Genomic DNA, 13,198 nt, shown 5'->3' on the forward strand with positions numbered 1-13,198 from the left:
CATTACTATTCCCTTATCAGATGAGCTGCTAACAGCCAGATTAATGTATGGGAAATCCCATGCTTTCTGCCTTAACAGACAGTGATTGTGTCATGAAGGCCGAGAGGCTGGGGACCCACAAATCACTTCTCTGAGTATCAGCCCTGTAAATCCAATATGATGTCCAGCGGCTCCACGTGAACTTTCACACTGTCTGTTTACTTGGCTCTAGAAGTCTTGGGCTCATCCAATTATCTCATTTAAGATTATGTGACAGCCAGCTATGATTAAAAAAAAAAAAAAAAAAAAAAGCTAAACAAATTGCTTCTGGGCCGATGCCAAAATGTGGGGCTCCCAGGGGTTGCTGGTGTGGGGGTGGAGGACAGTGGAATGGAAATAGCCGTCCAGACTGCGGGGAAAGCCCCTGTTAATTCTGGGACAGTGACCGCAGGCCTGCCTGATGGACGCACAGCTGTAGTAGCGACGGTTGTTGTCGGAATGACGTTAAGTGATGGGCCTTTTGGCAGCACTCTGCAACATATTTGCTTGGTTCTGTTTGTGGCCCAGAAGATGGGAAACAAGCTGGACCCATTTTCTCGAGAGGTCCTGGGGGAGCAGAGGACCTGAGGGAAGAGATTCTGCCAAAATGCCATGTCGGCTTGGCATGATTGCGGCAACGACATGTACCCTACGCCGTGCTCGTTCGGCTCAAGGGGACTGACTCTGTATTCTACAGTGGTCAATGGAAGGAAACATTTTGACATCAGAGTCATAGCTCACATAGTTACACAAGGTCATAATGGCGCATACTGGCCAACAGTACAAATAAACATCAGTAAACACAAAGTGACACTCAGTTGCTATTGAACTGAGGGACGATTTAAAGGCTAAAAAGCCCCCCCAACATAAGAGCGACGGTTGTGGAAAGTTATGAGAGAGCTAATACTGTAATATATCGTAAACTCGGGGGAGCTCTATTCCCCCTTCCAGTGTGTAAAACTACTGTTCAGGTGTACAAAATACCAGCCAGAGAAAGAATACAAAGAAAAAATTAGAGACAATCTCAATTGTGACTGAATAGTGTTAAAACCAGCTGGCTAGTAAGTAAATAGCTTCATTTTACTGTACCATTTTGTGGTGTGACCACAGGTAAAGATGGTAAACCTTGCCCTATGACAGCTGCACAGACACAGAGTCAGAAACATGCCATTTGCTGTGTTTTCTTCTCGGCTTACAATCACGATTACATTTGGCAAACAAATGGCAGTTCATGAACTGGCAGTTCATTTCCTGCTCAAAAAACATGGGCTGTGCACAGCTCACACACACTTACAACCAGGTGTCTGGGTCTCATTAAAATCTCGGCATTTCACCTGGATGGGTGTGGTTTTTGATGATGGTAAATTGTGATCCATGTGTGGGTGGAGGTTTATAATTTTTACTCTCAGACTCAGTGAATTTGAAATTTAAAGGTATTAAAAATATATATTTTTTCAGTTGCAGTTTGGTTACGTTTAGGAAAAGATCATGGGTTGGATTAAAATAATAACATCAAAATCATCTTTGTTTGAAGTTACGATTGCAGGACACCCAATGCAAGCTGACACAAACACCTGTCAGGCTCACAACGCTCAGACAGGACATAAGGTGCAGATATGATGTTAAAGATACATTTCCGGCTAAATGTGTGTGTGTCTACTGCTATAAATGGGCAGAGGTCGAATGTTCTGATAATGCTGAACAATTTTGCCAACAAAACACATAAAGTTTCTCTCTTTGCAGACTTAGGTATTTATGTACAAACACTATATGTATATATGTTCATTTAATGGCCTTGTGTGAAAGTAGAAATCAGACCCGTTATCAAAAAGTAGCCCAGCGGAACCCCACCCCTCCTTAATCAGCTTCATTACAGGCCTAGAGTTAAATCAGATAATAAAGGACAAATAGACTTGACTTAAAGCATAATTGCGTTCCCTATTTTTGTGTAGCATGGGGCTGCGCTGTATACAAACCAAACATGCATGCCAACTACACCTGTTCCCATGGCAACAGCATCTAGAATAGGTAATTTTTCTTCATCTGAGGCCATGTTATCTGATAATTCCCACAGTCCCTCATGTGCAGAACAACAGGCTGCAGACGGCACATATAGAACATGACCATGTACGATGGGCAAAATGATGATATATTTTAGGGCATGGTCGTGACCCTAAAGTATAGAAGATCTCGAGATCTCCATCATCCTGAGAAAGTTACAGATATCAGCAGGATCACTTCTTTGATGCTCTGTGAGTTTGAGTCAAAGGAGGGAGAGACCAATATATTTTGAGCAGCCATGTAGAAAAATGTTCTGGTGATGCCATGTGCAGCTGGCAGTACCATAAGCAAACATGGTGCCCTTCACTGAGCTATGAATCATAAGTAGGGGGAGGTTTGTAGACAGAGGCCCTTGTGAATGTGAATGTGATGGTGTGGATATAGCTCCGGTCATGTCAGACTGTGTGGGAAACACAAAGAGGGGCAGGCCGAGTCACATGGGTCGTCCTGCTCCCAAAGACGGGACTCTCTCTCTCTCTTTCAATCCCTCACTCATTCCTTTTTTCATTGGCAGGCCCACCCTCACTTCTGTCTCTCTGTCTCACACATACACAACCCATTGTGTTCTCCGTAGATGCTTTATGTGAGAGCCTTGCAGTGGTGGAACGTAACTCAGTGCATGCTGTCCATGAACTCTGAAGTTATGGAAAGAAATAGAGGTACTTCTACTTCATTTAAAATGTGTTTTCATGCCACTTTATACTTCTACTACACTACATTTTTTGTAGGGAAATACTGTTGACTGGATAAAATATTAGAAGTTATACAAATCTAAGACATAATGTTCTGTTATAAATGACACAACTCAACAGTTTATATAATCAGAGATAAAATGATGAATCGATGAATCAGCAACATAAAATTAATTGCTGTTTGGACAACTATTTTGATAATTGTCCCTTTTTGTGCTAAAATGTTTTATTATGTTACATTATACTTGTAACAATGATTTTCTCACTATTTTGTCATGTTTTTACATACCAAATAATCAATGGATTAACTGGGAAACCAACCAACCACATCAAGCCATCACAGAAATAGTCAGTATAAAAAGTTGAAACTGAGCTCCACGTCATGAAAGTAGATAGAAATGGTGCCAGAAGTCGTGTGCAGACAGGAGTCGTAAAGTGCTAGTGAGCATTTAGGAGGACTGTAGGGAAGCAATCACAGTGTCATCACACAGAAGCAAGAATCATCTCTTGTCAGTTTAAGTAAAAAGGGAAAACTTTTTTGGCTTTTGAAAATGTCTGAACATATCTATATTTCATTTTTAATGCACATTATACGTTTGTTTTATTTTAATGATTACAACATCATTGTGTGGTAGGTTGTAATCAGCACCTGGATAGATGCAGCTAAAGAGAGTGCGTCTTGTGTGTGTGAGCTGTGTCTGTTTAGCAGTCTTAGAGACTTACACATGATGTGATCAGTGTTGGGCGTAACATGTCATTTATTACTCTTAACAGTAATAGAGTAACGTGATATGTTACAGATAATATTGCAGTGATATATCAAAACAGTTATGTTGCGTTACAAACTCGCGTCACCGAGTGATTTAATATAGGCTCTGTGTGTTAAATACAACCGGGCCTATAAGTTCTTGGTTTGGTCCTTGTGTGACTGAAATGAGCCATATTTCATTGGCCTAATGATGAAGCCTTAACCTCTCAGCGTGCTTTGATTTACATCCTTGAATCACATGTGCCCAATCATTCCTCGTTCTGTGGACTAAAATCAAGAGGCATGGAAAAAAGAGATGTTTACCTTGTCATGTCATTATAGGCTAGATTATAGAAGATATATCTATTGTGTTTCATATGACTGAGCCTACAATTAGAAATATTAGACTTCTATCATTTGTGTGAGTTCGTGGCTATTTTAATATTCTATAAAGGTTATTTGGGCATTTTTTTAAGTAACTCAAAAATAGTGTAATATGCCAACACTGTCTACACAGACAGTAATATTGTAATGTTATATGTTACTTTAAAATGAAGGTAACGAGTACTATGTAATATATTGCATTTTGAAAGTAACTTGCCTAACACTAGATATGATGCAGCAGTCTGCTGTATGTATGAGTAGTATGGAATGTGTGGTGCAAGTATAGAACTTGTATGTGTGCAGTGTACATAAATGCATAAAACACTGTGTGGGTCTATGTATAAGTATGTCAGCATGTGTTATATACTGGTTGAACACCATGTAATTAAGCCTATGTATAACCATTTTAAACACCCCATTAAAATGAGAGCTTCACATTTAGAATAAGCAACCGTAATGTTTTGTCTGATAGTTACATGAAATACACACAAGAATATTCCTGGCTCACTATTTCTGAAAATTGTCAGTCCCTTTAGAGGGTAAAGTGACGACTGTTCTTCAGTAGATTCAGTTTTATTCAGCTGTGGTGATTATTTAACAATGAAGATGGCAACTCCCAGATCCCACGCTACTTAACAGCGTCATCGGGGATCTTTGGGGTAATGATTGAACCTCAAGACTTTAGATACTGGACATGATAATTTGCAAATGGCTGTAGCACTATCTAATAAGGCATCCTTAATCAAAAAGTGTAGTTGTAGCTAATGGCTACAGGATATGACTGATAAATCCTTATCTTTTGGGTTGCCAGGTTTTGAAAATACTCCCTATTTAGTAACAATACACTTGTAATTGGCCTTTGGTTCCTCACTTTCTAATAATTCAATCAGTTTGAAGTTTCAAATGTCAATTGAACATTTTTAGCACTTTTCTAGACGGCACAAGTTCAAACTGTTCATTGAAGCAGCCTGAATTCAAAAAAAGACAAAGTGTTTTTCTTATTAACTGTCTACTGTGTAGTATGGAGGGAGATTAAGGGGCAGAACATTGCATATAATACTCATAACCACGTTTTAATGTGTGTAAAATCACAGAAAACTGAGGATCGTTGTGTTTTTGTTATCTCAGGATGAGTCTTTAATATCTACAGAGGCAGCGAGTCCACTTCCATAGAGTCCTCTGGGTTGCACCTCCATGTTTCTACAGTAGCCCAGAACAGACAGACCAAACACTGGCCAAGCCTTCTCTATAGCCAAAGTAAGGGAGGGAGAGACGAGGGGTGCTGAGTTGGTTGCAATCTGCAAACTCAAAACCTGCACACTTGACCTTTAAGGGTTTATAACTGCTCTATAAAGCATTTGTAGCTTTTACTTATAGACCATTAAGTTAAGTCTGACTACAACTTACATACCCTTGATAAAGGGAACTGCAAATCACATGTACAGCTGCTGTGAAATGACAATATTCTGCAGCTGTCACAAGTCCCCTGACATTCATTAAAGTGCTGTGTGATTAACTCGACCCCCCCTACTGTCTCCTCTACACTCTGAAACACAAACCACACAAATAAAAGCATATATACATCTGTCTGGTTAAGACGAGGCTTTTAAAAAGCAGTCACATTGCACCTGTTTACCAACTGGCACTGTTTTCTGAGGCCGACAGGAAAAGGTCTTGAAATAGCTTTCCCATGAGTCTCTGGTCTAAAATAAAATAAAGGGGCTGGCAGGAGCCGCCCAGCGCACTGTTGCGACCCTGTCATGGGAACCACGCTAAACTGTCTGTGGAGATTTGAGCAGAATAAATGAAACAGCCATCCCGAAGTATCTCTATTTACATCGCTAATGCAAATGCTCATTTATCTTGAGGAATAATAAATACACAAGAGAACGCAGGCTACTTCCCCGTGTGCGTATTTGTCTATGTGTTTGCATGTGTGCCAAAGCTTGCAGGCAGGTTCAACACGTGCTTGTGGAGATGCCATGTTGACTTGCCTCAGATGCGATGAGTGAGAGTAAGAGTAAGCAAATCAGATTAGAAGTGCAGGAGTGAAGAGCCAATAAGACCTGTAAACAAAAAAGGGCATGCTAGCCCTTATTGCCAAAGTAAACACATGCACACGCAGCACGCCTCAACAAAAACATTTACATTGAAAACCACACAAAAGACCATTTATTAAAAGAAAACAATAATGCTTCACAACTTACAAAGCTGAAGCATCTCTGAAAACCCAAACAGGCTATATCCACCAAAGGAAAGTGAGGATTCCTCTGAAATGAATCAGGTTTTTTGGGGGCGATGAAGCAGAATCGGCTTAACTGAAGCACACCAACCAGCACCGTTCACCTTTCTCTGCTTCATTCTCAGACTGCACTCTATTTTAGGGACCTCTGATGACTCCGTCTTGGCCACATCTGCCTTTTTCCACTGAAGAAAAAAGTTATTCATAATCCTCCCAATAACTCAGCTCTGTTTGTCCAGTGTGATAAAGCAAAGGGAGCATTCACAATCTAAATTTGCATTCTTTAGAAGTGAATGGCTTTGTCAGCTGGAGTAATACAGTTTTCTGCGTCTGCCTCCTCCCGCTGCTGGGAGGCTGTTTACATGGGGACAGCACAGAGATCCAGAGAGGAGACAACGCTCCTGGCTTCTCCCCACAAGAAGGGTCTGCGTGGGTGGGCAGCGTTTCACCCACTGATGCTCCAAGATCATCTCCGAGACACACAAGAAGAACACAGCTTTCAGAGGAATTGACAGATTTTGTGCCAAATAGTCCATTTTATGACAAGGCCCTCCTCTCAGCTGCATTATCTGGACTTTAGGGCCTGTCACGTTTAAGGGGAAAGTTGACAGATGAACAGAGATTACTCTCAAAATAGCAAGAAAACAGAACCACAAGGTCGCTGACGGAGGGAATCCCCTTTAATCTTTGGGGTGTAGGTCAAGACCAGAGGTTAGAGGTGGGGCGACTGATCTGAGCGTGCTCGGGACAGGACCTCAGATCTTGTACTGCTCTTAGCTATCTTGGCTTGAAGTAATCAAAAACACAAGCTGGAGGGATTCCCAGAGTGTATTCTTAGATAATGCAAGTGAGAAAGCTTTGGCAGGCAGATAAACATGGAGAAACTGTCACAGGCTGGCCTTTTGGTGTGATGCACAACCAACGCACATATTCAAGGGCCAACAAAACGTTTATCTGAAGACTAGAGTGTTATAATTATCTCATATCGGGCCAAGTGAAAGCAGTTTTTTGCTAAAACTTGGGTGGCCACAGATACCTGCACCTGTGAGGCCTTAAAGCGCAGCTCTTGGAGATTACTTCTCACTCTGGACCGACCACAAGGAACAGCACTGTACCGCAGGTTAAACCACAGTAACACATAACCAATGTCTCTGATCAGCTATTTCCTACCAAACGGCAAAAAAGCTAAATTACATATCCCACAAAATATAACTGAAAATATGTATTCATAATAGTGAGTTAAATAATCAAACTGGGGAATAAAAAAAATCAAGCTTTTCCTTTAACCTTCAGTCAGTTAATAAATCAACAACAGCCCTTCTGTTAGCTACCTAGCTGCAGCTAATCTTCCAATACACCAGGACAGACATTATTATTCATTCATTACAGATATTACAGTTAACTGTAATTATCATATATGTGTTTATCTTATTTCATGTTATGAGATGGAATTTTGCTGCCACAAAGAAGAATGCTTAGCTTATAGAAACTTGGATCTGTGAACCTCTAATAAGTATGAGCTGCTAATTGCTCTTTAATCGATTGCTTACCTGATAAAACAATTTATGTTAAAGAAGAAAAAAAAAAGTTTTCACTTTTTTGCTAACCGCATGAGGGTTAACGTACGATCATAAATCATTGTTTTATATATTAAAACACTGCGTTTTAATTATTTCACTGTATCTATTTTTGTATTTATATTTCTGACTCGGCTGACAATCTTTTCTTACCCTTTGTCAGTTCTGGGGCTCTACCACAGACAGACCACATCATGGCAACTCAAAGTCAGGTTGCATTCATAATAATATTTATTTTTTCTGACTCTATTTGCTACTTAAATAAAGAAGAAAACACTTTGATTGCATGCAGAGTGGAATCCAGAGCTGTTGGAAGCCCACCTGCCAGTACAGCGTTTTATCTCCACACACAGCCTCGCTCTGACTAGGCTGAACTTCTGCATGACTTTTTCTTTCAACGGGGAATTTACGGGCATCAAACCGAAACACTTTGTTCTATACTCAGCCTCCCGTGTCTGTTCTCTCCCACAGCTTAGAAGAGGTACAAGAAGCGGGCTTCCATCCTACCATCTGAACTTCATTACTTTGCTTGTTTATGACTGCGTATCTTGTCTAGTTTTTTACATAATTCATGGGTCACAAGGTCAGGCTTGAACCTGTGATTCATCTAAGATGGCATTGCCACAGAGAGTTAGTCTGTTATACTGATCTTACACAATATAAAAAATGTGAATTCTAATATATATGTGTGTGTGTGTGTGTGTGTGTGTGTGTGTGCGTGCGTGCGTGCATGCGTGTTTGTGTGAAAAGTGTGTGTTCCCTGAACAAGAATGTTCCAGAGCTTTATTTTGGAATGGCTTCTGTATTAGTCCCCACTGTAATATAGAGAAAACACGTGCGTTTTGTATCCCCATGGGGCTCTAATCACTCATATTTATACGTTTGTATATTATACTCCTTCAATCCAAATGTACAGCTCAATGAAAGCCCCCCAAAAAATACCTAGACATGAATCCCTACAGCAATGCAAAGGGTGTGCACACTTTCCCATAATAAGGCTAAAAATAGGGATAGCTTTCCTTTGAGTTTGAGTGAGATATAGCAAAAGAATGTTCCTAATGTATGGACATAATTGAATCTGTGAGTTAAAGAAGCCGTTGAGGCTTCCATATATGGAGCTACATAGGCAAATATCCAGAAAAGAAGAAGGTAAAGATTACTAAATCACTTCTCTGATCTCTCAGACCCATTCCCCCTATCATTCCCTCAGACCACACCGACATAAAACGCTGCGCACATGGGCATCACTGACAGCAAAGTCCTCCCCTTCATCATAGGTCAAGCAATTCACCCCGAGCAGAGGAATTAAAGAAAGAAGAGATATCTGCAGATGATAATCCCCTCTTAGGTCCGGAGATGCTGTGATCTCATGACATGCACTGGCCGTTTTTCAAAAACGTGATATTCAAAAGAATCTCCCACGATCTAGCCGTAGGCCTTGGTATATAGCTTTGGAAACAGCAGTGTGACCTCTGTGTTCACCTTTGACCCAGAGGAAGTTGTAAAAGAAGAGTAATCTGCCGTCAGAAAAAAGGCATTAACTGTTCCAAGGTCATGAAACGACGTGGGCATGACATCCGAAGTGCCTCTAAACTGACAACATCAAGGTGCCATGACATGAGGTAAGACTGGGTGGTTGTTAAGGGCGTGTTCGTGTGTCGGGGGGAACGTGTCTCATACATACTGCTTATCTGTAAGACATCTTTCCAGGAAAATGAATTGAGAAAAACACACACATAAAATTGATGTACAGAAACCAGAGGCATGTTTGAGTGACACTGGTTTGATGTGGCAGCTCTCCTGACACACAAGGCTGTTTGGAAATAAGCCCTACGCTGCCGAGCCTTGACAGTAAAAAGGCCCTGCGAGCTCCCCTGTGACAGGCTGTAATAAATGTCACAACCATGAACTCTTTCTCATACGGACAAAAGGCACACCATCCAGCAGGTAACACACACAGTAGGCCTGCAAAAGTGCTACTGAGAGTCAAACAGCTCTTGCAGATTGATATGTATTATGGTATTTTGGGAGGAGAACTTTTATGGGGTGGAAAAATGTACATAGTAAATTTTCATGAGGGCCTGAAATGTTTAAATCTCTACAGACTAGCCATAAAATCATCATTCTGAGACCATGAGTGTCAGGGATTTTTTTTTCTATATTACTCTTGCTGTATATCACACAGGACCGAATGTAAAAACTATTAACTCTGGTACCTACACTGTAGTGGTCACCCTCGGAAAGCAAGATAATCTCTGGGTAATAAAATCATTTCCATTCAGAGTTATGATGTAAATGGGAGGTTCACGTTGCCTATAGAGTGAGCGCATTATAGAACAGCGAGTTGGAGTCATTTAAAGCTCGCAGGTGCTTCATCATCAGTCTACCTCAAAATTGGTGTGTGTTTGTGTGTGTGTGTGCGTCAGTTTTCCCACAACCCCAAAACAGATTTCCCCAAAATCTGGGAAAAACACACATCCCATACATGAAGTAAGCAGGTACTCACCATTATGCAGGACCTGCATATCAACATTTTACTCTTGTCAACAACTTTTGCATGCCTTTTCACAAGCTGCAGGTTCTCTTGTCTTCACTCTCCAAGTAGGGATCATGACCAAGGACACCCACATGTCAGCATGGTCACACTTCCCACCGGACGTGTCCAGTCCGACAGTCCCAACTGGCGGCTCTGTGGGCTGCTGTGAACACCCCCCTGGCCCCTCATGCCAACATGTAGTAGTGGCACTGCTTTACTTCCACTTCAAGCACATGTGACTGATTATTCCTCCTCACGACACAGACATGTGAGACATGGCTTATGATTTAGCACAAACTAGAGACAATGACACACTCTGATGCCAAGGAAACCTGGCCTATATCTCCTCCACCGACCAACAGTGGCTGCTCAGAGCTGTGCAGAAGAAATTGTGTTCTATCGGACAGACTTAACTTGTAGATTGTATTGTTGAGTATGAGAACGATTCAAGCTTTCCTTTTGCATCAAGCAGCCAAAAAGCTGTTTGAGTCAATTTGTGGACATCACATGTGGCATTGTGGTGTCACTGCTGATACAATACATCGTGCAGCCATGAATTCCTGCTTCTGGCAGTCCATAATAAGCAAAGAGAAAGTTGTTGGATGGTTTTTGCCAGGAAACTTTACAACATCACTTGCAAATACATTTCATTTAGAGCAGTGGGGTGACGCACTGAGTTTCGTTACTGGCACATGATTATGGCTGTCTGATTTGATTCTAATTATTCAAAGTAGAGTCAAAGTAGATCTACTCAAAGTTTAAAGTACGTCTGTCTTCATTGGTCTCCACTTGTTAACTCAGCGCTCCCTGTTTAAAGGCCAAGGTTTCAATAAATACAACCTGCTGTTGTATAACTGGGGTTTTTGTAGGAAAGATACATGACTGAGCGAGCAAGCTGTGAGCAAGAGTGCTGCTGTTATAAACGAGGCTGTAGTCTTCACCTTCAATCTTGTATAAAAATGATGTACTGTTGTCTTAAATCAAAGAGCTGGCAAATACTCAGCACTGCCTTCAAAATCAAAATCAAAGGGGTGCTTTGGTGTGGGCGGAGACGATAAGATAGGTCCAGTTTGAGAAATACGTACTTTACACTTCAGCCTGTCCCCACTCCCAACAGGTCAGACATAGCAACCTGGTCTGTGGCTCTTCTTAGGAGCTGTCCACACCAGCCCGGTATATTTTGCAACCGTGAAGTTATGTTCCCGGTTTTACTTTTAAAGAGCTGAGCGCGTGCCTCTGTAAATATTGCACGCGCAGCAATGTAAACACAGAGTAACGACAGTTAGAAGGTGGTTAGAGGTTAACTAGCTTCGCTTGATACCTTGGCTAATATGGACTTGACAAAGTTGTTGTTTATTGGCTTGCTGTCAGCTGTGTTCGGCTGTCATGTCCAGCTGCTCAACCTGATGCAACAACGGCGGTGCCTGGATGAGCAACGAAGGAGACTGCTCCTCTTGCTAGCAAACAAACGATGCTCCCTTGCGAGTCGCCATTGTTGTTTGTGTTTTGGTATTTGCCACGCTTCCCCTTTCCGGTTTTAAACTATTTTGATTGGTTAAAACAGCCTTCCCGTTTTACCTTACATCCCCACCTATTGCTGTGGCATATGTATTACATGTATATTGCATCACTTGGTGGATTTTACGGTTGTTGAGTTGAGTTATTCTCGGTTATTTTTATTACACCACTCGTGTGGACGCGGAATTTTATTCAACAAAACCTCGGTTGCAAAATAACCTGGTCTGGTGTGGACAGGGCCTAAGTTTAACGCTGTAGGTACCCCTGGTGTCCCTTTAGTGCAGAAGAATTAAGAGGGAGGCACGTCAGGGGTGGCTGGATTAGTCATACACTGGACTCTCTTCCCACGGACCGGGGATCGTGTCGTGTTTGTGGCCAAGAGTCAAGTGAACTTTTTTAAGGTTACGTTGTAGTAGATAAGTTGGTTATCATGCGTTAATGATGTCACTCACCTTATATAAGTAACAAGAGTGAACGTAGCGTGTGGATTGGCCAGCACAGTGCTGTGTATGATGACAAACGGTGCAGAGCAGTCAGGTCTGGGAGGATCTTGTGTTGCCATCAACAACACTTCAAAACCAATTTCTCATTTTCCAAACACCACTTACCGATAGTCGACTTCAAAAGCCTCACAAACTACGGCAACAGCACGCAAACTAATAAAACATGTTCAGCATCCCAGCAGTGTTTTAGTCCCCTGGAAACAGTTTCCATATCATGTGCTACTAGCAGTATTTCTGTCGTTGTGTTTTCTCACTTGCAGCATTTTTTCTAATTACTTCATATGTCTTGTTAAATTGGTGAGGATGTTTTCTTAAGCTGCAGTTTGTTGAGCCCTCAGGGCCCATGCTCATAATAAGACAAGTGCACTGAAAATAGACTGTTATGGCTCAAAAACAAACAGCTATTAAACAAATGTGAGGCTGACAGAAATCCTACCTGATCACCGGTCGTCACTTGGCATTCCTGTTTCAAGCTACGGCCTGGTGTCCTCCACCTGTTAGACGGAGACATTCTAATATGACACGGCAGTGACTCAGTAAACATGAGAAACATACACTCACTCCACTCTTTGAGATGCAACTGTACAGTCTAATGCAACCCATACAACTGTTCAGCCGTAAAGCCTTTTGTGTTCATCTGTATGATTTAGCATCCAGGTCAGAGTTAGTGATGGTGTTGTGCCTCTGCTACTGTAGTCTAATCCAAAATACCTTTAATTCAATCAAGCCTAATCCAACATCACAGCTCTCATAACTTAATTTAACTATAATTTAGGCTCGCCAGATCTAGGATCCTCATCAGACTGTACTCACTCACAGATACCAGTCGCCTAATCATGGTGGATATTTTTTCATCGAAACCAATGCATTCTTCCCTGAGAAATTAACAAAAACAATATAGAAATGTTAAAGAAAATCA

At 41.5% G+C, this 13,198-nt stretch overlaps 1 protein-coding gene across 5 annotated transcripts in view; it reads right to left on the reverse strand.

Moving 5' to 3' along the window:
• Positions 1–12,773, reverse strand: part of myocd (myocardin) — a 104,243-nt gene extending 91,470 nt beyond the window's left edge. For all 5 annotated transcript variants that reach the window (XM_030399394.1, XM_030399395.1, XM_030399393.1 and 2 more), the window contains exon 1: positions 12,716–12,773. The gene's annotated coding sequence lies outside the window, so the exon portion shown is untranslated. The remainder of the gene's footprint in view (positions 1–12,715) is intronic.
• Between the last annotated feature and the right edge of the window lie 425 nt (positions 12,774–13,198).

Source organism: Sparus aurata, chromosome 20 (genome assembly GCF_900880675.1).
Source record: "Sparus aurata chromosome 20, fSpaAur1.1, whole genome shotgun sequence".
In the NCBI taxonomy this organism is placed as follows: domain Eukaryota; kingdom Metazoa; phylum Chordata; class Actinopteri; order Spariformes; family Sparidae; genus Sparus; species Sparus aurata.